Source organism: Schistocerca nitens, chromosome 2, assembly GCF_023898315.1.
Source record: "Schistocerca nitens isolate TAMUIC-IGC-003100 chromosome 2, iqSchNite1.1, whole genome shotgun sequence".
Lineage (NCBI taxonomy): Eukaryota > Metazoa > Arthropoda > Insecta > Orthoptera > Acrididae > Schistocerca > Schistocerca nitens.
In genome coordinates, this window is record NC_064615.1 from 928,394,792 (window position 1) to 928,415,995 (window position 21,204).

The 21,204-nt window shown below is 38.3% G+C and overlaps 1 long non-coding RNA gene across 1 annotated transcript in view; it reads right to left on the reverse strand.

The window, feature by feature from the left end:
- Window positions 1–275: 275 nt before the first annotated feature.
- Window positions 276–21,204, reverse strand: part of LOC126237245 (uncharacterized) — a 37,325-nt gene continuing 16,396 nt past the window's right edge. The window contains exons 2-3 of the long non-coding RNA XR_007545057.1: window positions 11,828–12,043; window positions 276–3,590 (exon numbers count right to left, since the gene is read on the reverse strand). This is a non-coding gene — a long non-coding RNA (uncharacterized LOC126237245). The remainder of the gene's footprint in view (window positions 3,591–11,827; window positions 12,044–21,204) is intronic.

Genomic DNA, 21,204 nt, shown 5'->3' on the forward strand with positions numbered 1-21,204 from the left:
TGCACCTGAAGGATTTCACTTACTCAGTGGGCACTTGTCCATTATTAACTTTGGTTTTACTCCAAAACTGACAGAATGTTTTTGTAAGTCCTTTGTTCGTTCATCATCATCTCTGATAAGGGTTATTATTTTGCCATGATACCTTCCTCTGACTTATCATAAGTTTCTGTGTTAGTTTCCTGAATAACTTTCCTTGATTTGCCAAACTTGCATTTAGTTTCTAATATAGGGTGCCTAGGAAACTGTTTTCTTGGATCGCTAGAAAACAATTCAAGCAAATTGTACTAGTGAGTTTATTACAGTAAGTTATATTGACAATACTTAACTTTGCATACTCACAAAGGAGTGTCGCAAGCAAATGGTGACTGCCAAATAATCAATGTCATTCAGCATATACAATTTCAATGCAAGCAAAATAAAACAGTTCATAAGTCACTGTTGTAGCATTTGTATGACAGTTCGTCATCCACTCCCTGTGGCTAGGTGGCACGATGCTTATATTCTCTTTCTGTCTTGGTGTCTTGGTGTCGTCCTAGTCAGCATACTGTTGGCTGTCTTTATCTCACAGCCAGCTCTGCTCTTCCATTCTTCTTTGTCGTGCAGGTGTTTGTCATTGTGCTGGAACATTCCTCTCCCCCCCCTCCCCCCCCCCCCCAAAAGTGACAGACCATTGTCGTGTAGCAAGTTCAACAACAGGGGGTGGGGGTGGGGAGGCAGGAGTGCAGATGCTTCACTGGATCGGAAAACTGTGGTTGCATGGGATGTCAAGTTTCTGGTCATACCCCGCCATGTGGCCTTAATTCTGGTGGAAATGCCCCCAGAAAATGACCAGAAGGGTATGTGTCCTTCTCCTGAGTCCAATAACCAGATGTAGATGGCTTCGGCTGCTGCAGTGTGGGCAGGTTCCAATCCATTGGGAGGATGAGAGAAGGTGGAAGCTCTATCTCCATGCGGTCGCCCCACAGTGTCGTGATGACACAGTCTGGTGGCTGCGGTGTCCTTGGGATCTGTGAATCTGAGGGAAGAGACACAGAAGGATCACAGTGCACATGACAGTGGCAAAGTTGATTGTGATGAAGGTGCTGCAATCCTTCTGGACCTGAAATGAGATACATGCATGCACCAAGCCGATGGACAATCTCGACTCACGCCCACCATCCGCTGCCATTTCAAACCCTGCAAAACACGATATCATGTGGTGTAAAGCAATACTTGCAGCCTTCCTTCAGCACCAGATGCTGAGGTAGGTGGAGCAGATGGAGCAGTGTCTGATGGTGGTGGCTGTGAAGCAATTCCGTCGGCAATGGTCAATCTCGTGTGTGCAAACGACAGGAGGAGAGACACGGTTGCAGTGCTTGATCCCTGGTGTGTGCAGAGCAAAGTTTTGCCATCTGCTGCTTGAAGGTTCTGACAAAATGTTCTAGTGATGCGAGTGATGCAATGGAGCTGTGATTTGTCCAGAATTTGGTATGAATCAAACACAACAGCTCATTTTCCCTAAGACTGACTGCAATTCTGTTTTATGACATGACAAAAATACTGCAACTGAAGTTTAAAAAAATCACACTTGTCCAGTCTACACTTTAATCCTGCATCAGATAGCGCACAAAACAAAGCATGCAAATTTGCAATATGTTATTCAGATGCATGATCAGCTATGACATTATCATCCAAATATTTGAACAGTTTGGCACTTGAGCAGCCAGCTGCTCCAAATATTGTGGGAAAATGGCAGGTGCAGAAACACTGAAAAAAGGCAACTGCAAATATTTAAACAAGCAAAAATGAGTATTCACTACACACACTTTTTGACACTCTTCATCGAGCGGTATTTGATGATATGCATAGTGCAAAACAGTTTTTGAAAAGTAGCGACAAACACCTAATTTGTCCATGAGATCTACTGGCTGTGGCAAGGGGTAAGTATGAATCACAGTTTGTAAATTGGCTGTAGACTTAAAAGTCAACATGGCGGCAACTGTGACCTGAAGGTTTGGGGAGCCAAACCAGTGGACTTGCCCATTGACTAGCTTGTATGGGTGCAATAGCTTCACTATCTTGCAATTCTTTAAGTTCAGCAGTGACTTTGTCCTGTAATACAATGGGAACAGGCCTAACCCCACAAAAGTTTGGCTGAGCATTGTTTTTCAGAGTAATATGTGCAACAAAATTGTTAACCTTGCCTAAACCTTCAGAAAAGAGTTCCAACAATTCTTTCAGCAAGCTAGTGACACTATCTTTTGCATGGAATGCAGACACTGACAACACATTGCCCTGAATGTTAAAACCAAACAAATCAAATGAATCAAGACCAAATATGTTCTCACAATCATGTGATTGTAGCACAGTAAAAGTCACTGTTTGCATATGCGAGTGATACATGGCAGGCAAAGTATATTTTCCGACAATCAGAATGTTTTGTCCATTATAAGCCAATGAGTGTGAGCTAGTTTTAGACAGGCGTGGGAAGCCTAACATTTCATTTGTGTTATCATTCAGCAGTGTAACAGAGGCACCCGTGTCCAACGGAAATTTCACATTTTCCACAAAGAAGCAAATGTACAAAAAGTTTGTTGGACTGGCTTTGCACTGAAGAAACTGCTCACTTGCTAGTTTTGCCAATGCCTGTTGCAGAATTTGAATATACTGCATTAATGACATGGGTGTTGTGACTAGATTTGTGTGAGTGGGCGAAATTCTTATGTTTGTGCCACTGCAAACATATGGATTGTACATGTCATTTCCTGCCACAAATGTAACACTGTGCTTGTCGTAAAGGGCAGTCTTGGCATTTGTGTTGGGAATAACACTGACGGCATGACTTAATTCTGTTCACCTGTGTAGCTGCCTCTTTAGCAAGCTGCTTACATGGTGTTGAGAGCTGTTTACGCAGTGTGGCCAGTGTAAGCTGCCGCTTCTGAATGGGCCAGTTGCAAACAATCAATTCAATCCAACAAATTGCTGGTTGCTCAGATTCATCAGCAACAGGGCACCTGAAGCATACTGATCAAGTATTTGCACTACTTGCTAAAGGATGGATCACACTATTTCAAAATCTGTTCTCTGAGTTTGACATCAGTTACTTTGTACACGACTGCATCACACAACATAGCCTCTGAATATAAAGCACCACAAGCACATTTGAATTAGCATTTCCTCATCATACCTTGGAAATCTGTTACCCACTCACGATAAGTTTGTTCTGACCATTTTTTACAATTAAAGAATATATACCTAGCTGCTAACACATTCACTTGTTGGTCATAATAGTTAGTTAGCGAATGTAGAACCTGATCATGCGAAAGTTCACTCAGAGTGGCATTGGCAAACAATTTTTGTTGGAGCTCAAACACTGCACTTCCTACCCTGGACAACAGATAGGGAAGTTTCACAGTACCTGGTACATTGTGAGCAATTACGTGGGCTTCAGACTGTTGCAACCACTTGAGCCATTCCTCTTATTGTTCATGAAACTGGTGAAAAGGTGGTATAGCACTTTGAGCTGCTGTAGGTGGTGCTTGTTCCATAGGGTGCACAGTGTTGCCCAATAGCTGCTGCACCATGTTTAGCAGTGTAGATATTTGCTGGGTCTGGAATTGAAACATTGCATTGCATCTAACACTTGCTGCTGTGGCACCTGAGCCAGGGGTGGGATAGGTTGGCTAGGCATGTTGGAAGAGAGAAATGCAAGAAACAGACAAGACAAGAAAGAAAAATAAGTACAAAAGCAAAGAAAATTTCTGCAACGCCCACCTGAAAACACTTCTTAGCAAAAACACAATAAGAGACTGTTAAAGGAAGTAAACACCTGTGCAAAGAATAGACAAGAGGGAATTAAGGCGCCAGCAAAAAACAAAAGGAAGTTCTTTGGCCGCCAGATACTGGGTTCTTCTTATAACTCACCACCAATGTAGTATCCTGCCCACTCGTCTAATGTAGGATGACTAAGAAGCTATTTTCTCGGATCACTAGACAACAATTCAGGCAAGTCGTATTAATGGAGTTTATTACAGTAATTTAAACTGACAATACTTAAATTTGCATATTCACAAAGGTGTGCTGCAAGCAAATGGCGACAGGCAAGTAATCAATGTCCTTTGCTTTATACAATTTCAATGCAAGCAAAACAAAACAGTTCATAAGACACTGCTGTAGCATCTGTATGGCAGCTCGTCATCCACTCCCCGTGGCTAGGCCATGCAGCACTTATGTTCTCTTTGCGTAGATGCCACTCCTGTCTTGGTGTCATCCTAGTCAGCATACTATTGTCATCTCACGCAGCCAAACAACATATCATTTCACACCCTGCTCATTGCCTCTTCTTGAGCCATAAGATGCCTTTCCTTGGGCTCTTGATAAGAGCTTCAAAAATAAATCTATGTGTAGTTATTTCGAAGATGGATTGGTTATATTTCCCCTTTCAATTTTCTTTTTTCTAAATGAAAAATAAGTTGAAAAAAGTACTATATAGACATTACTCTATAACAGTAGTAAATTTCTGAATTTCATTTCCTTGCTAAATATTAAAAGCAGAAGCACTTCATTTACATTTAAGGTAATTCCTGGAAGCTTTAAGAGCTATTAGTAAAAGCAGGAAGTACTAAACCTATTGTATTGTTGAGTCTCTGGTAATCAATCAAGGAAAGTGGGCTGCAGCCAGACACGTAGTACTTGAATAATCATAAAAAAAAACAATGGCTGTACTTGAGTCTAACATCGTGTATTCTTTTTAACACAAGCTACCAGTTTTGACAGCGCATGGGATCATCTCAAGCACTCACATCATAAGTTAGAAAAAACACACAATATTAAGATTCAAATGCAGCCACTGGTTTTGTTATCGTCATTCAAGTACTATTGTATTGTTCTATTGTTAATAAAAATGTGCTATCTAAGAAACAGAGAATCATTGGAAATATTATTATTTTTTTGTTTAATAATGGAACTTTACCAATTATGGACTGCTGTAGAGGCATCGTGGCTTAGTGTTTCTGCAGAGGACTTCAAACGCCTGCTTGAGTCCATGCCAAGTAGATTTACTGCACTACATTGGCCAAAAGAAGATCTGACACAATATTAGGAGATATCCCAAGACTTTGTCCTGTCATAAAATTCATTATTTGAAAAATTCAGTGTCATCTTGTATTTGCAGATTAAACTGTTGCTGTTGAGGTTTACATGTTTGATAGTGGTTCAAATGGTTCTGAGCACTATGGGACTTAACATCTGTGGTCATCAGTCCCCTAGAACTTAGAACTAATTAAACCTAACTAACCTAAGGACATCACACACATCCATGCCCGTGGCAGGATTCGAACCTGCGACCGTAGCGGTCGCTCGGTTCCACACTGTAGCGCCTAGAACCGCACGGCCACTCTGGCCGGCAGTGTGTATAGGGGTTGTCTTACTGTTACAGATGTGATGGAACTTTGGGTGCTGAGGCCATATGCAGATTTATTTTGAAGAATTCAGAAGGGAAGGGCTGGGAAAATGACACTCGTGTTCCAACAGGCTCTAGTATCCTGGTACGCCAAAGCACATGATACAGTGTCAACAGTGCTCAAAAAATCACATGACATTGACTTGTCTGGTGCTAGTGAGAGACATATGCAAGGAACTATGAACTAGCCTCTACAACAGTCTGTTGTTATGCTCAAAATTTGATAGTTGTATGAAAAGCACGAGGAAATGGCGTTGAACTGTATCGTGTTGCAAACTCTTGCTGTATTGGAGCAGGTTTTCAAGAAAAGTTTTCATACATATATGGATATCATATAAAATTATGCTACTTTTTAAGTAAAGGTAACATTCAAAAGCGAGAATGTTGTCCTTCTTAAATCACTACTTGCTACAGAATCATGATGAATATTTTGTTTGGTTATGAGAGATTCTAATGATTTACTAAGTGGGTAGCTGTTCACATATTAGAATATTATGTAAAAACTTTATTAGCTTTTAATCAGCTTTAGAACGTAATGCAGATAGTACCAACAGATGTCAGCAGATCAAGGGATGAGGGGAAGAACAAGAATTAGACTGAATTGTGATTGTGATCTTTTAATGTATTGTTTGCTGTTATTGCATATGATTCCTATCCTAAAATATATAGCAGTGTGTTTGTTTCAGATTTGCTCAAGCACAGCACTGCAGAAAGGTTGAGGGGGGGATAGATGGTGGGGACAGTGATAACAGCTCGGATGAGCATGGGATGGAGAATGGTGAGTGGGTAGCAAAATTCACCGTGCTGCCAAGGATGGGAATCCATATTGCATATTTTGCATTTTTATGAACATCTGCCATGTTTAAACTGCAATTTCTCTGAAATCATTTGCAGTCAGAATTGAATTGACTTTGAAATCTGGCAAATACTCGACTGTAGTATTTTGCTGGGGATTGTGAAAGTCTAGATAGAGGTCAGTGGTATAATTACATGTTTTGTGCTGCAATGTTTTTGACATTCAGTGTTATGTATGGCAGGAAAGAAAGGGGATGTGTTAGCTGTTGGCTTTACACAGCTAACGAGAGAGTGGTGAGCACGTGATATGTTTACAAGCAAGAGGCATTGTAACATTCTCACATCAGTATAGAATGTATAAATCCCCCCCCTCTGTGCCATTATGATGAACATGATGATTAAAAATAGTGGTACCACAGATGACAGGGTAAGAAAGCAAAAGAAGTAGAAAAGAAATCAGTATACAAATTAGTACGAGGGCTATCCACAAAGTACATTACGTTTTGGAATTAAAAATAAATAAAGTATAGGAAATTTTTTTTTATTATATACAGATGAAAGCCACACTTAAATACTACTTTTCTACATAGTTGCCATTTAAATTAAGGCACTTATCGAAGCAATGGATGAGCTTGGAAATTCCTTCGTTGTAAAATTCGGCCGCCTGCGCCTTCAACCACGTGGTTACCTCATCTTGAAGTTGTGCGTCGTCATCAAAACGCTGCATAGCCAACCACTTCTTCATTGCTGGGAATAAGTGGAAGTCGCTCGGTGCCAGGTCGGGACTGTACAGCAGATGAGGAAACAACTCCCACTTAAAAGATTTGAGAACTTCACGAGTGGCATTTGCCGTGTGGGCCCGGGCGTTGTCATGAATCAGCAAGATCTTTGAGCCCAACTTTCCCCTACACTTGTTTTTTATTGCTCTTCTGAGGTTGTGCAGAGTTTGGCAATACCTTTGAGAGTTTATTGTAGTGCCTCTTTCCAGGAAATCCACAAAAATTACACCTTTTCTGTCCCAAAAGACAGCCGCCATCACCTTCCTTGCCGACATTGTCTGCATGCATTTCTTGGGTTTTTGGGGGGAATTTGTGTGCCCCCACTGCATTGACTGCAATTTTGTCTCGCAGCTGCTTAACCCATGTTTCATCACCAGTAACGATGCGATCGAGTAATGAGTTGCCATCTTTCTCGTAAGCGTCTAAAAACGTTAACGCTGCAGCCATTCGCTGATTTTTGTGAATCTCTGTCAAGATTTTTGGTATCCATCTTGCACAGAACTTGTGGTAACCAAGCTTTTTGCTAATGATTTCGTGCAACAAACTTCGTAAAATTTGTGGAAAACTCATAGAGAGTTCTGCAGCATCGACTTTTTCGACAAGTTCGGCAGTCACTATGCTGGGTCTTCCACTTCGCTCTTCATCGTGAACGTTAGTTTGGCCATTTTTAAATTTTATGACCCATTGACGCACTCCACCTTCAGTGATTATGTTGTCCCCATACGCTTCACAAAGATGCTGATAGATTTCTATTGGTGTACAGTTTTTTGCAGTCAGAAACCTTATAACAGCAGACACTTCACATTTCGCGGCATTTTCAATTAACGCTGACATTTCAAACTGTCACAGTAACTCAACGGAGTACAGCACGAACCTCTCACTAGCACAGCAGGATGCCGACTGAGTGGCGGAATGCCATGAAACCAAGATGGCTGTGCTAGCCCCACCCCTAACAGACACAAACGAAAACGTAATGTACTTTGTGGATAGCCCTCATATAAACCATTTCTTTTTGTTTACCATTTCTCCCTGTATTATCAAAATGAAGACAATCAGTAAATGTTGTAAGTTTGGAATAGGTATAACGTTACCTTTTTGGTAGATGCTTTGTCAGTAAAATACTATGTAATTTTGCTTAGTGAGAACAGGTTAAAAATAATTTTTTTCTCAAGGAGCCTCTTAAAAAAATGGGGGTCTCCTTATGCTCAAGTATACATGATAATAGTAACTTCAAACTTTTCACAGTTGATGCAGCTATCTTTAACACTAGAAGTACTGGACTTCTCCATATCCCCTCACTTTTGGCCCACAGGAGGAAACTACCATTTTATTCATATTTGGGTGGCATTTTGAGTGTCACCATTTGAAAATGAATAGTACACTGTCAAACATAAATTTTCAGAAATATACTTTTTTATTTTAAATTTTACTGAAGAATTTCCACAGTCTTTCTTCAGTCATGATTAAAACAAGTATTAAAAGAATGTTACAGTGATTTTCTTTTAGGAAGATTGAAACTGAGTGAAAACACTGTTTATGTGTGTACTAATGGTAGTTTTTCTTTTGCAGAGAAATAAGGTAAGTACCGAGTTTTTGTGAAAGATTCTGAAATGCAGCAGGCGACTAAAATGCTGTGCATATATTCTTGCTTATTTCAATCAAGGAAATGCGACATAAGGCCAAACCACTCCTGTCTGTAATTATAAATGTTTGGAAATATTTAGGAACAAAAAATTTACAGAATTGTCTCAGCTGGTATGGGCTCACAGTACAGACATTCAACAGTAGTGTTTACTTGGCAGCTGTTACACCCATATTTATTGCAATTGAAGCAAAAGTGTGATATTTTATTCCACTTTTGTTGTTTGCAGGAAACCTGAATTTGACAAAACCTTGTATTTCCATATTGGCCAGTGCTGGTATCGAGTGCCTGCAAGAGGGGATTTGCTCCTGTCTGCAGTTTGTAGGGGGCAGAAAGCTCATCTGCTACTCTGAGGATAAAGTCTCATCATGAAAACTTCTTAGAGGTAAGTAACTCAAAAACTGTGTGATCATGGCAAGGTCAAGAATACTGCAAAAGATATGCACATAAACACACACAAAACCGGTGTAACATTCTACAATATTTATTATTTGTTACACAAATCAGTTTTCGGCTGTTTTATCATCATCAGGTACAAAGATAAGTATGTGGTGCAGTGAAATTTTGTTGGATCAAAGATTTTAAACTAGCACATGTACAGAGTATTTCTATTTCCAGAAATGAAAATGTTAATATTAGAATAGGAATCAAACAAGAGGGGTTATTTCAGTGTAAATGTGATGTAAGATTTCTTAACTAAGATAAAATATGTGACACATTAAGTAATAGACTACAGACAAATTACAATAGTTGCACATAGAAGAACATAACTGAAAAGTAAGCTTTTTTGACATATTCCGAAGATGTGGCTAAAAAAATTATGTCTTCAATAGATCATAAATTAGAGACAGATGAGATATGATAGTGGTATTAAGCAGGTGAGTGATGCAGCTGTGATTGTACAAAATAATTTTTTTTTAACACAGCAAGAGGAATAATACTAACTGAAATAAAGGAAATGGTGCATGTGAGTAAGAGAGGTAATTAACAACATGGTCTGGATGGGATTATGAGTAGTATTTGCATTTAGAAGTGGTGAGTAAGGGAATTGTGTCTGGTCATTCAGTACTAGGCTTGGGTAAATGGACATCTGTTTATTAATTTCCATAATTTCAAGATAGTTTATCTCTCTTCTTTTGTGGGTGTGAAGTAATACTTCACGTTTCAACTTCTAACTATGGCCTTTTTTAAGCAGGTGGTCTGCAAAAGTAGAGTCTCCTTTTTTAAGTTCCCAACCTCTGTGGTGTTCCTTCAAGTGGGTATATATTCCCTGCCAGTCTAACGTATATAGAATTTTCCATTGTTACAAGTAATTTTATATGTTCCACTCTTTACCAAAGCTGGAGTGCTGTCTTTCCCATTGTGCAGTAAGTGTCCAACAGTGCTGTGCACATAAAATGATGTCTTTACAGTCCTGAATTTAAGATTTCTGGCTACATGCAGTGAGACTTTTCCTTAGTATGGAATTGGGCACCATTGATTGCATTCTTGAGGTGGTGTGTTAAGGGCAGGTTAACGAAGAGAGTACACCTGCTGTTTCTGCTTTCTGTGCATTAGGGAGTCCACTAAGGTAGGAGGGTAGCCATTGTTTGGTGCTGTTTGTTTGATGGCATTTAATTCCATTTGGAAGTTGGCTTCACTCATGGGGATGGGTGTTAGGCAATGCATCATACAATGAAAGGCAGCACGTTTATGGGTCTTGGGGTGTTGAGAATGGGCAGGTATTACTATATCTGTGGTGATAGGTTTCCTATAAATCTTGGAAATATAAATACCGTCACTGATGTCTACGGTTAAATCTAAATAATTTATGCAGTTATCACTAAACTCGATTGTGAATTTTATACTGTTGTGTTTTAGAATTTAGTTGCCAGAGAAATTTTTGGAGTTGTCTGGTAGTACCTGTCCATAAGCACAACACATCATCAACATACCTAAACCAGAATCCAACCTTGGGAGAGAGTGGATTGTTTTCCAAAAACTATGTTTCAAAATTGTCCATGAAGATATCAGCAAGAACTGGAATGAGGGGGCTCCCATAGCTAGACTATCCAACTGTTTGTATAGCCTGTCATTGATACAGAATTAATTTTGTGTTAGACAAGTTTCTGTAGCTAACCTTATGTCATCTGTGACAGTCGGATTAATTCCTGATTTATCTAGTATGGAGAATGTTTAGGAACATTTGAACAGGTATATCAGTGTATATGTTTCTAACATCAAAAGAATCCAGCTTGGCACAAGGGGGGGATTTTTTGTACTGCAACTTGTTCATGAAGTCAACTGAATTAAGCATTCCCTGACTATATTTGAACTTGGTTTTGATCTTGATCAGGTCATTTAACTCTCTGGCTAATCTATAACATGGAACTGAGAATGAAGGCACAACAAGACAGGGTGGAATATTATCTTTATGGAGTTTAGGGAGGCCATAAATTCTTCAAACCATAGGATTCATGTTGATGATGAAGCAGGCATTAGAACTGGGTAACATTTCTAATTTTATCATTATAGGATTGAGTGGGGTCTTTCTGTATCTGTTGGAAGCTGGTAGCATTTACACCAGTGTTGTGTGTGTTTCATTCACAATGTACAAAATATTCTACCAAGAACCAATGGAACAGTCAGTCAAAGTGGATATATAATCAGTAAGTCATCATGAGTATTTCTTGTCCACCAGCACCTGGTTAATGATAAAACTTGGTAAATGTTGTGATACACAACCACAGTAAAAGTATAAATTAATTTTCGTGCAGACTAGTCCCCAAATCTGTATTTCAAAGTAGGTGGCCTGCATTATGGTGTGAAGATATTTAATGAGTTCCCATGTTCCATAAGCAATCAAGATTCATGGAGAATTGACAGAAAATATATGTGTGGTGTGCCACAACTTTCTGCCTTCCGTCAACTTCATTTAAGAAAAGCCTTTGGACCGTACACTCTCAGTAATTTGCAGGGCCATTTCTATGATGAGACAAGACTAAGAGGCTACATAGGGCAGCAAAATTTCAAGGGCAGAAAAATTAATTTCAAATCAAGTAACGAAAAAATTTGAGGAAATAAGAAGATAAAGAGGAAAAATTTAAACACCAAATTGTTTTCAAAAGCAGACAGAACAGTTATTAAGTCTTCACTTACTTTGATGAAAATAAACAAATTGCCTGTACCTACCTCAAAATTAAAGCAGCCGTTACTGAGATTTTTGACATAGAGTTTAATGACCACCGTGAGCATCTCAATGGGCTATAAGTAGTCACTTTAAAGCAATTGACTCCAGGAAAGCGAAAGACCCAGTGTCTTATGGCAAACACAACATCTATCCTCATTGGGGTTCAAGCCCAGACCCATTGCAGACGAATGATCTTCTGAATCCAGTCAGTTAAACCACTGCAACACAGAGTCAGCTAATAAGAGCTGTAGATCTCTCAATAGAAAATGGAAACAAGACATTATTCATTTATTTATTCACAAGAAAGTGGATGCTGTAAAATATGAGATTTAGTCCCCATTCTAAAAATATTTCAGTTAAAATAGTAATGAAATAACGCCACAATTATCCAGGTGACCTAATTTGATGCTTCAGCATGTCCCCCATCAGTATGCCATCGTTCACACCAGGAAACAGTTTCACACCTTTATTAGTTCATTTTCTTGTAATTAAATACAATAAGTAATTTATTGTAAAAGTTGGTTCCACTAGCATATTCAGTTCTACTTTAAAAGGTTCAGCACATTCATCCTATTTCAATTATTTTGGAAAATTTCAAAACTTGAGGACAAAAATAGGAAATTGAGAGCATTTGTTCCTAGAATGAATTTTTCACTGTGTAGCAGAGTGTGCGCTGATATGAAACTTCCTGGCAGATTAAGGATACAGGGTGCTTATAAATGGTCGAAAAATCAATTTTTTTATGACTATTAAATTCTATAGTCTTTCCTGATTACATTCATATAAACATTATAGAGTTTCAAATAAAAAGTGACCTACATATACCAAATTTTAAAGTTACGGTCATGTGTGCTGCCACGCCCCCTCTATTTCTGTTGCAGAAACCAGTATTACTTCAAAAAGAACTGTGAACTTTCTGTTTCTAGTGATTATACATATGATACATTGTATACATTGGTAACAATGCAGGTTCCTGGTGTCTCTAATAATTGTCTTTACTAGTATTTACTTTTGTTTCAGAAGCAGTTTGTTCACGTGTTACTGAATGTTTGTAGCCTATGTGCTACATATGTTTGTGGAAGTATGTATCTTTTAGTGTGCAATAAATACAAACTAAGCCACGCATCAAGAAATTCAATAAAAGGAAATTCTGTGGTAACCAGTTCACAAACAAAGTAAGCCACACTGTTGAAAGTAACCTATGTATCAGTTCTTCAGGGAAGAAACTCCCACAAGGCATGCCTACTGGTGATCCAAATATTTGTGTTAACAAAATGACACTGTTTGTAGTGGATTTGTTTTTGTTGGTGTGGGCATCTTATCTTCTTTGATAAGGGAAGTGGCGAAATGTAAACAATGTGATAGTGTAGGCCATCTGGAAATAACTGAAAAAAAAAAAAAACAACAGGAAGGATTCATCATCAAAATTAGTTGTTATGTGTAGATCCTGCAATTATTCTACCTTGAAAATGACTTCAAACATTGTACATAATTCATATGATGTGAATTTGAAGTTAGTGTATGCAATGCATGCAATAGTAAAAGGAAAAAAGGCTGCTCAAACCTTTTGTGGTTTGACGGACCTTTCTCCTCGTTCTCCCAGTCAGTTCAGCAAGTACATAAAAATACTTTTAGGTGCCTTGACGTTGTGTCTTAAGCATCTATGAAACATGCATTAGAAGAAACTGTAAATATTAGTGGAACCAGGGACATTGCTGTTCCACTTGATGGGACATGGCAACATCGAGGACATTGATCATTGAATGGTGTTGTAAGAGCTAATTCTCTGGAGAATGGAAAAGTTGTTGATGTTGACTGCTTATCTAAGTACTGCCACACCTGCCATGGTGACAATGAAGAAGTGTGATGCAGCTCTACAAATATGTCAGAGGTCGGTGCCTGTTTATAATGTTAGATATACGAAGTACCTAGGTGATGGGGACTCTAAAGCTGTCAATAAAATTAATGAGTTCAGTGTTTATGGTGATACCTTGGTAACAAAACTACAGTGTTGTGGAAATGTGCAAAAGAGGATGGGTGCTAGACTGAGGAAGCTACGAAGAGAAATGAAAAGAAAGTGCTATCTGATGTAAAATCTCTATCTGGCCAAGGCAGATTGACAGAAACTGAAATAGACCTCCTTCAGAGTTATTATGGACTGGCCATTATACAAATTGCACCTCTGAATGATGTTACAGCAATGAGAAAAGCTGTATGGGCCACCACCTTTCATAAATTGTCCACAGATAACCACCCTGTTCATGGACTTTGCCCTAAAGGAGCAGATTCTTGGTGTGGTTACCAAAAAGCAAAAGAAAGTGGTCAAATATACCATCATAAGCATTCTCTTCCTGGGCCTGTTATGAATGCAATAAAAGCAATTTTTAGAAGCCTGAGTGAGCTTGTTTCGCTCAGTAAATGTCTTCAGAATACAAATGAAAGTTTCAATTATTGCTTATGGGAAAGATTACGCAAGAATGTTTTTGTAGGACTAAATACATTAAAAGTTGGTGTAGTAGATACAATGATATGTTTCAAGGATGGAGTAATAGGAAGGTTGAAGGCCCTGAGAAATGTAAGTATAAAATGTGGCTCTAATATGGAAGATCAATTGCTTGCATGTGACAGACAATGGGTGTATGAAGCTGAAAGATTCGCTCTTCAAGTTACCAAAGAAGCACGAATTGCTAAAAGGAATGCCACCAAGAGGAAGCTTGAAGATGAAGAAATGCTGTGGGATGAAGGCTATGCTTCAGGAATGTTCTGAATCACTGTTTAATTGGACTCATATCTTAATTTGCAATTTCCCGTTACCTGTATTTTTCAGAATTCAGGTACAAATATTTCCTAAAGTTTATAAAGCATTGCTATAATTTTCTTCTTTAATTTGCAATAGTCCATACTTATGTAGTAGACCTAAGCTTTATTGCAGAATCAACTAAATTGTAGAAAAACGTCATTTTTATTAGGAAAAAAATTATAAAAATTAAAATGTAAGATTTGATATTTTTTATCCTTGTAAAATACATAATAGGTGGAATTAAATAGGTCTAGTACCTCAGCCATCATGTCATGCATATCTGGTAAAAATTTGGTCTGCTTCAAATGTACAACATTCGATTAAATGGTACCTCAGTTTGAGGAAACATTTTGTAAAAACAAAAAAATTACATCAGTTTCTTTGTATTTTTTTTAATAACCCTAATCAGGTTCAAAAATATTCAATATACTTCTAATTTGTTTAGGAAGTGTGCTGCATTACCTGATATCAACAAAAACTCTGTAAAACATATACATTATAAACAGTGCCTGAAAGAAATAGGTGTTGGTTTTTATTGAGCCAGAAAAGTACCGTATCTTTAAAACTGTGAGCTGGAGTGAGACTCGAACTTGGGACCTTTGCCTTTCATGGAGAAGTGTTCTACTATCTGATTATTTGTTGTCCTCAATCAGTTATAAAGGAATTGAGGACAAAGCATGAAAACTGAGGGCTGTTGCCAGAAAATGAGGACATCTGGTCACCTTAGTTTAATGATTAAAAGTGCAATAGGAGACTTGCATTATTGTGCCATTGGACATTGGAGGTGGTGGTGGAGATAGGGGGAGGTTATCAGAGGACCGATGTGATGGTAGTAAAAAAGCTCTCTCCTAGGAGGCAAAACACCTACTAATGGCCCTGGTAGGACTGATGTAGTAAAAGAGAAGTGGCATCCATTTTTCAGTTCTCTCCTAGGGAGACAAGAAACACCTAGCAATGGCCCTGGTACTTTGTTATATGTATTCCAATCTCTGGCTTCCCCTACAATTTTTACCTTCTGCAGCTCCCTCCAGAGTTTCATATTGTGGCAGTTATTTCCTGATGTCGTAAAAAATGTCGTATTATTCTGTCCATTCTTCTTTTCAGTGTATACCATGTAATCTCTCCTGTGTTTATTCTGTAAAGAACCTTGTAATTCCTTATCAGTCTACCTAATTTTTAAAATCCTTCTATAGCATCACATTTCAAATGTTTTAAATTCTCTTTTGCAATTTTCCCACAGTCCATGATTCACTATGATGCAATGCTGTTCTCCAGATATGTATTTTGTAAATATCTTCCTCAAATTAAGGCATGCATTAGATGCTAATAGAGTTCTTTTGGGCAGGAATGCCTTTCTTTGCCAATGCTAGTCTGCCTTTTATGTTCTCCTTGCTTTGGTTCTTTTTTTTTCATGTATTGTTTTGCTTTCAAGTCAGAGGAATTCTTTCACTTCGTCTACTTCATTGTCTCCAATTTTGCTCTTAATTTTCTTGTTATTCTTATCCCTGCTACACCCCATTACTTCCGTCTTAGTTTGCTTTATCAGCCCACATTCTGCACTCATTTAATTATTCATTCCATTCAACAGATCCTGTAATTCTCAATTTTCACTGAGGATAGCAATATCTTCTGTGAATCTTATCAATTGATACCTTTTCACCCTGAATTTTAATCCCACTCTTCAACATTTCTTCTGTTTCCATCATTGCTTCTTTGGTGGATACATCAGCAGTAGGGCGGAAAAGTTGCATCACTAACTTACAGCCAGCCATTATGGCCGAACGGTTCTAGGTACTTCAGTCCGGAACTGCGCTGCTGCTAGGGTTGCAGGTTCAAATGCTGCCTCAGGCATGGATGTGTGTGATGTCCTTAGGTTAGTTAGGTTTAAGTAGTTCTAAGTCTAGGGAACTGATGACTTCAGATATTTAGTCCCAAAGTGGTTAGAGCCATTTGAACCATTTGAACTAACTTACACATATGTTAATCTCAGCACTTTGTTCTTGATCTTCCATTCTTATTTTCTATCTTCATTCTCATAAGTATTGCATATTAACTGCATTTCTCAGTAGCTTATTCCTTTTTTCTCAGAATTTTGAACATATTTTACTATTTTAGATTGTTGAACACCATTTGGATGTCAACTAATCCTCTAAATGTGTTTTGATTTCCCTAAAGTCTCTCTTCTGTTATCAATCACATAATCAGAACTTTGTCTCTCTTGTGCTTCTATCATGCTGAAAGTCAAACTGATTGTCATCATCTAACATGTCTTTAACTTTCCTTAATGTTCTTCTGTATGTTACTCTCATCAAAAACTTGGACACATCAGTTATTAAACTAATTGTACAATAGTTGTTGCACTTGTCTTCTCCTGCTGTGTTTGTAATTATGTGTTTTATTTTTTTTCCAATAACCGATTTTTTATCTCCAGTCATATAGATCCTACAAATCAGTGTGAATAGTCGTTTTCTGCATTCAGGATTGTGTAGGTGATATTTTTCTTACTGATGGCATTTCTTCATTCTCAAAGGTCCTACTCACCAAGTTAAATAATCATTTGGCTGCCACTTTCCCCATTTATTTTTATAAATTTTGAAGGAATGGTATTCATCTCAACTGCCTTTAAATTTGGGAAGGGCTGCTGTACATTTTTGAGGGTTTGGTAACAAGTGTTCACTGACACATATAACAGATATTTGGTTAAAACTGTCTCTTAACAAGACTTCAAATTCAGCGAACTTATTACATAAACCTTGTACATTTTGATATAGGACTGAAAACTGATTATGAGATGCAAAGTTAAATAAATTATTACTTATCTTAACGCTGCTTTCTTGAGGCTCTTTGACACAAAAAAATCTTTGAGGTGGTTTGGCTGCCTCACATTTCATCTAATTGGTAGCCCATAAATTATTGTTGCTGTTGGTTCTGATGAAGTGGTTACTGAAGCTGGTTGTGGTGTTGGTTGGGCTTCTGGTGTTGTTGCTAAGATGGTTGTAGTAGTTCTTGGATTACTCATTGCTGATACTGTTGATGGTGCTGTAGATAAAGCTGATTGTGATGTTTGTTGGGCTTCTGTTGTTTCTGCTGTTACCGGACTAATTGGTAGCCCGGAAATTATTGCTGCTGCTGTTGTTGGTTCTGATGAAGGGGTTACTGAAGCTGGTTGTGGTGTTGGTTTGTCTTCTGCTGTTTTTGCTAATTACTGTTGTGGTGGTTCCTGGATTACTCATTGCTGACACTGTTGGTAGTGCTGTAGATGAAGCTGGTTGTAGTGTTGGTTGGGATTCTGCTGTTTGTACTGTTACTGGACTGGGTACTGCTGCTGATGTTGGAGTACCCACTATAGCAATGATTTGTTTATTTTTTTTTTCTAGCAATTGTACAATTTTATGTCCAAAGAGTGACTTTCCACTTGCATACAAATGCAAACCATGTTTAGTAAAGTCTTCTCTCTGCAAGAAATCAACAAATAAGAAATGTGTGTTGAGGAATGCTTTACATATTTTTCTGAACTGTCTGTTTGCGTTAACAGTTTCTACAGTCACACAAGAACTTTCTATCAGGTCATGTCTGTGTGGAACTCCAATGACAACTACTGATGCATTCTTGTTACATCTCATGGTTTCTTTCAAGTTTTATTTGTATCTTTAATTAATTCGTTATCAGGAGAAAGAAAACTGGCGTTCTACAGATAGGTCAGATCCCTTAATCGGGCAGGTAGGTTAGAAAATTTAAAAAGGGAAATGGATAGGTTAAAGTTAGATATACTGGGAATTAGTGAAGTTTGGTGGCAGGAGGAACAAGACTTTTGGTCAGGTGAATACAGGGCTATAAATACAAAATCAAAAAGGGGTAATTCAGGAGTAGGTTTAATAATGAATAAAAAAATAGGAGTACGGGTAAGCTACTACAAGCAGCATAGTGAATGCATTATTGTGGCCAAGATAGACACGAAGCCCACGCCTACTACAGTAGTACAAGTTTATATGCCAACTAGCTCTGCAGATGACGAAGAAATTGATGAGATGTATAATGAGATAAAAGAAATTATTCAGATAGTAAATGGAGACGAAAATTTAATAGTCATGGGTAACTGGAATTCGAAAGCAGGAAAAGGGAGAGAAGGAAACATAGTAGGTGAATATGGATTGGGGCTAAGAAATGAAAGAGGAAGCCACCTGGTAGAATTTTGCACAAAGCATAACTTAATCACAGCTAACACTTGGTTCAAGAATCATGAAAGAAGGTTATATACATGGAAGAACCCTGGAGATACTAAAAGGTATCAGATAGATTATATAATGGTAAGACAGAGATTTGGGAACCAGGTTTTAAATTGTAAGACATTTCCAGTGGCAGATGTGGACTCTGACCACAATTTATTGGTTATGAACTGTAGATTAAAACTGAAGAAACTGCAAAAAGGTGGGAATTTAAGGAGATGGGACCTGGATAAACTGAAAGAACCAGAGGTTGTACAAAGTTTCAGGGAGAGCATAAGGAAGCAATTGACAGGAATGGGAACGATTGACAAGAACGGGGGGAAGAAATACAGTAGAAGAAGAATGGGTGGCTTTGAGGGATGAAATAGTGAAGGCAGCAGTGGATCAAATAGGTAAAAAGACGAGGGCTAATAGAAACCCTTGGGTAACAGAAGAAATATTGAATTTAATTGATGAAAGGAGAAAATATAAAAATACAGTGAATGAAGCAGGCAAAAAGGAGTACAAACGTCTCGAAAATGATATCGACAGGAAGTGCAAAATGGCTAAGCAGGGATGGCTAGAGGACAAATGTAAGGATGTAGAAGCTTATCTCACTAGGGGTAAGATAGATACTGCCTACAGGAAAATTAAAGAGACCTTTGGAGAAAGGAGAACCACTTGCATGAATATCAAGAGCTTTGATGGACACCCAGTTCTAAGCAAAGAAGGGAAAGCAGAAAGGTGGAAGGAGTATATAGAGGGTCTATACAAGGGCGATGTACTTGAGGACAATATTATGCAAAAGGAAGAGGATGTAGATGAAGATGAAAGGCGAGATATGACACTGCATGAAGTGTTTGACAGACCACGGAAAGGCCTGACTCGAAACAAGGTCCCCAGAGTAGACAACATTCCATTACAACTACTGATGGCCTTGGGAGAGCCAGTCCTGACAAAACTCTACCATATGGTGAGCAAGATGTATGAGACAGGCGAAATACCCTCAGACTTCAAGAAGAATATAATAATTCCAATCCCAAAGAATGCAGGTGTTGACTGATGGGAAAGTTATCGAACTATCAGTTTAATAAGCCACAGCTGCAAAATACTAACGCGAATTCTTTACAGACAAATGGAAAAACTAATAGAAGCCGACCTCGGGGAAGATCAGTTTGGATTCCATAGAAATGTTGGAACACGTGAGGCAATACCGACCCTACGACTTATCTTAGAAGAAAGATTAAGGAAAGGCAAACCTACATTTCTAGCATTTGTAGACTTAGAGAAAGCTTTTGACAATGTCAATTGGAATACTCATGTGCAAATTCTGAAGGTGGCAGGGTTAAAATACAGGGAGCGAAAGGCTACTTACAATTTGTACAGAAAGCAGATGGCAGTTATAAGAGTCGAGGGGTATCAAAGGGAAGCAGTGGTTGGAAAGGGAGTGAGACAGGGCTGTAGCCTATCCCCAATGTTATTCAATCTGTATATTGAGCAATCAATAAAGGAAACAAAAGAAAAGTTCGGAGTAGGTATTAAAATCCATGGAGAAGAAATAAAAACTTTGAGGTTCGCCGATGACATTGTAATTCTGTCAGAGACAGCAAAGGACTTGGAAGATCAGTTGAACGGAATGGATAGTGTCTTGAAAGGAGGATATAAGATGAACATCAACAAAAGCAAAACGAGGATAATGGAATGTAGTCGAATTAAGTCGGGTGATGCTGAGGGAATTAGATTAGGAAATGAGGCACTTAAAATAGTAAAGGAGTTTTGCTATTTAGGGATCAAAATAACTGATGATGGTCAAAGTAGAGAGGATATAAAATTTAGACTGGCAACGGCAAGGAAAGTGTTTCTGAAGAAGAAAAATTTGTTAACATCACGTATAGATTTAGATGTCAGGAAGTCATTTCTGAAAGTATGTGTATGGAGTGTAGCCATGTATGGAAGTGAAATGTGGTCTATAAGTAGTTTAGACAAAAAGAGAATAGAAGCTTTCAAAATGTGGTGCTACAGAAGAATGCTGAAGATTAGATGGGTAGATCACATAACTAATGAGGAGGTATTGAATAGAATTGGGGAGAAGAGGAGTTTGTGGTACAACTTGACTAGAAGAAGGTATATGTTGGTAGGACATGTTCTGAGATATCGAGGGATCCCCAATTTAGCATTGGATGGCAGTGTGGAGGGTAAAAATTGTAGAGGGAGACCAAGAGATGAATACACTAAGCAGATTCAGATGGATGTAGGCTGCAGTAGGTACTGGGAGATGAAGAAGCTTACACAGGATAGAGTAGCATGGAGAGCTGCATCAAACCAGTCTCAGGACTAAAGACCACAACAACAACAATTAATTCATTTTTATATA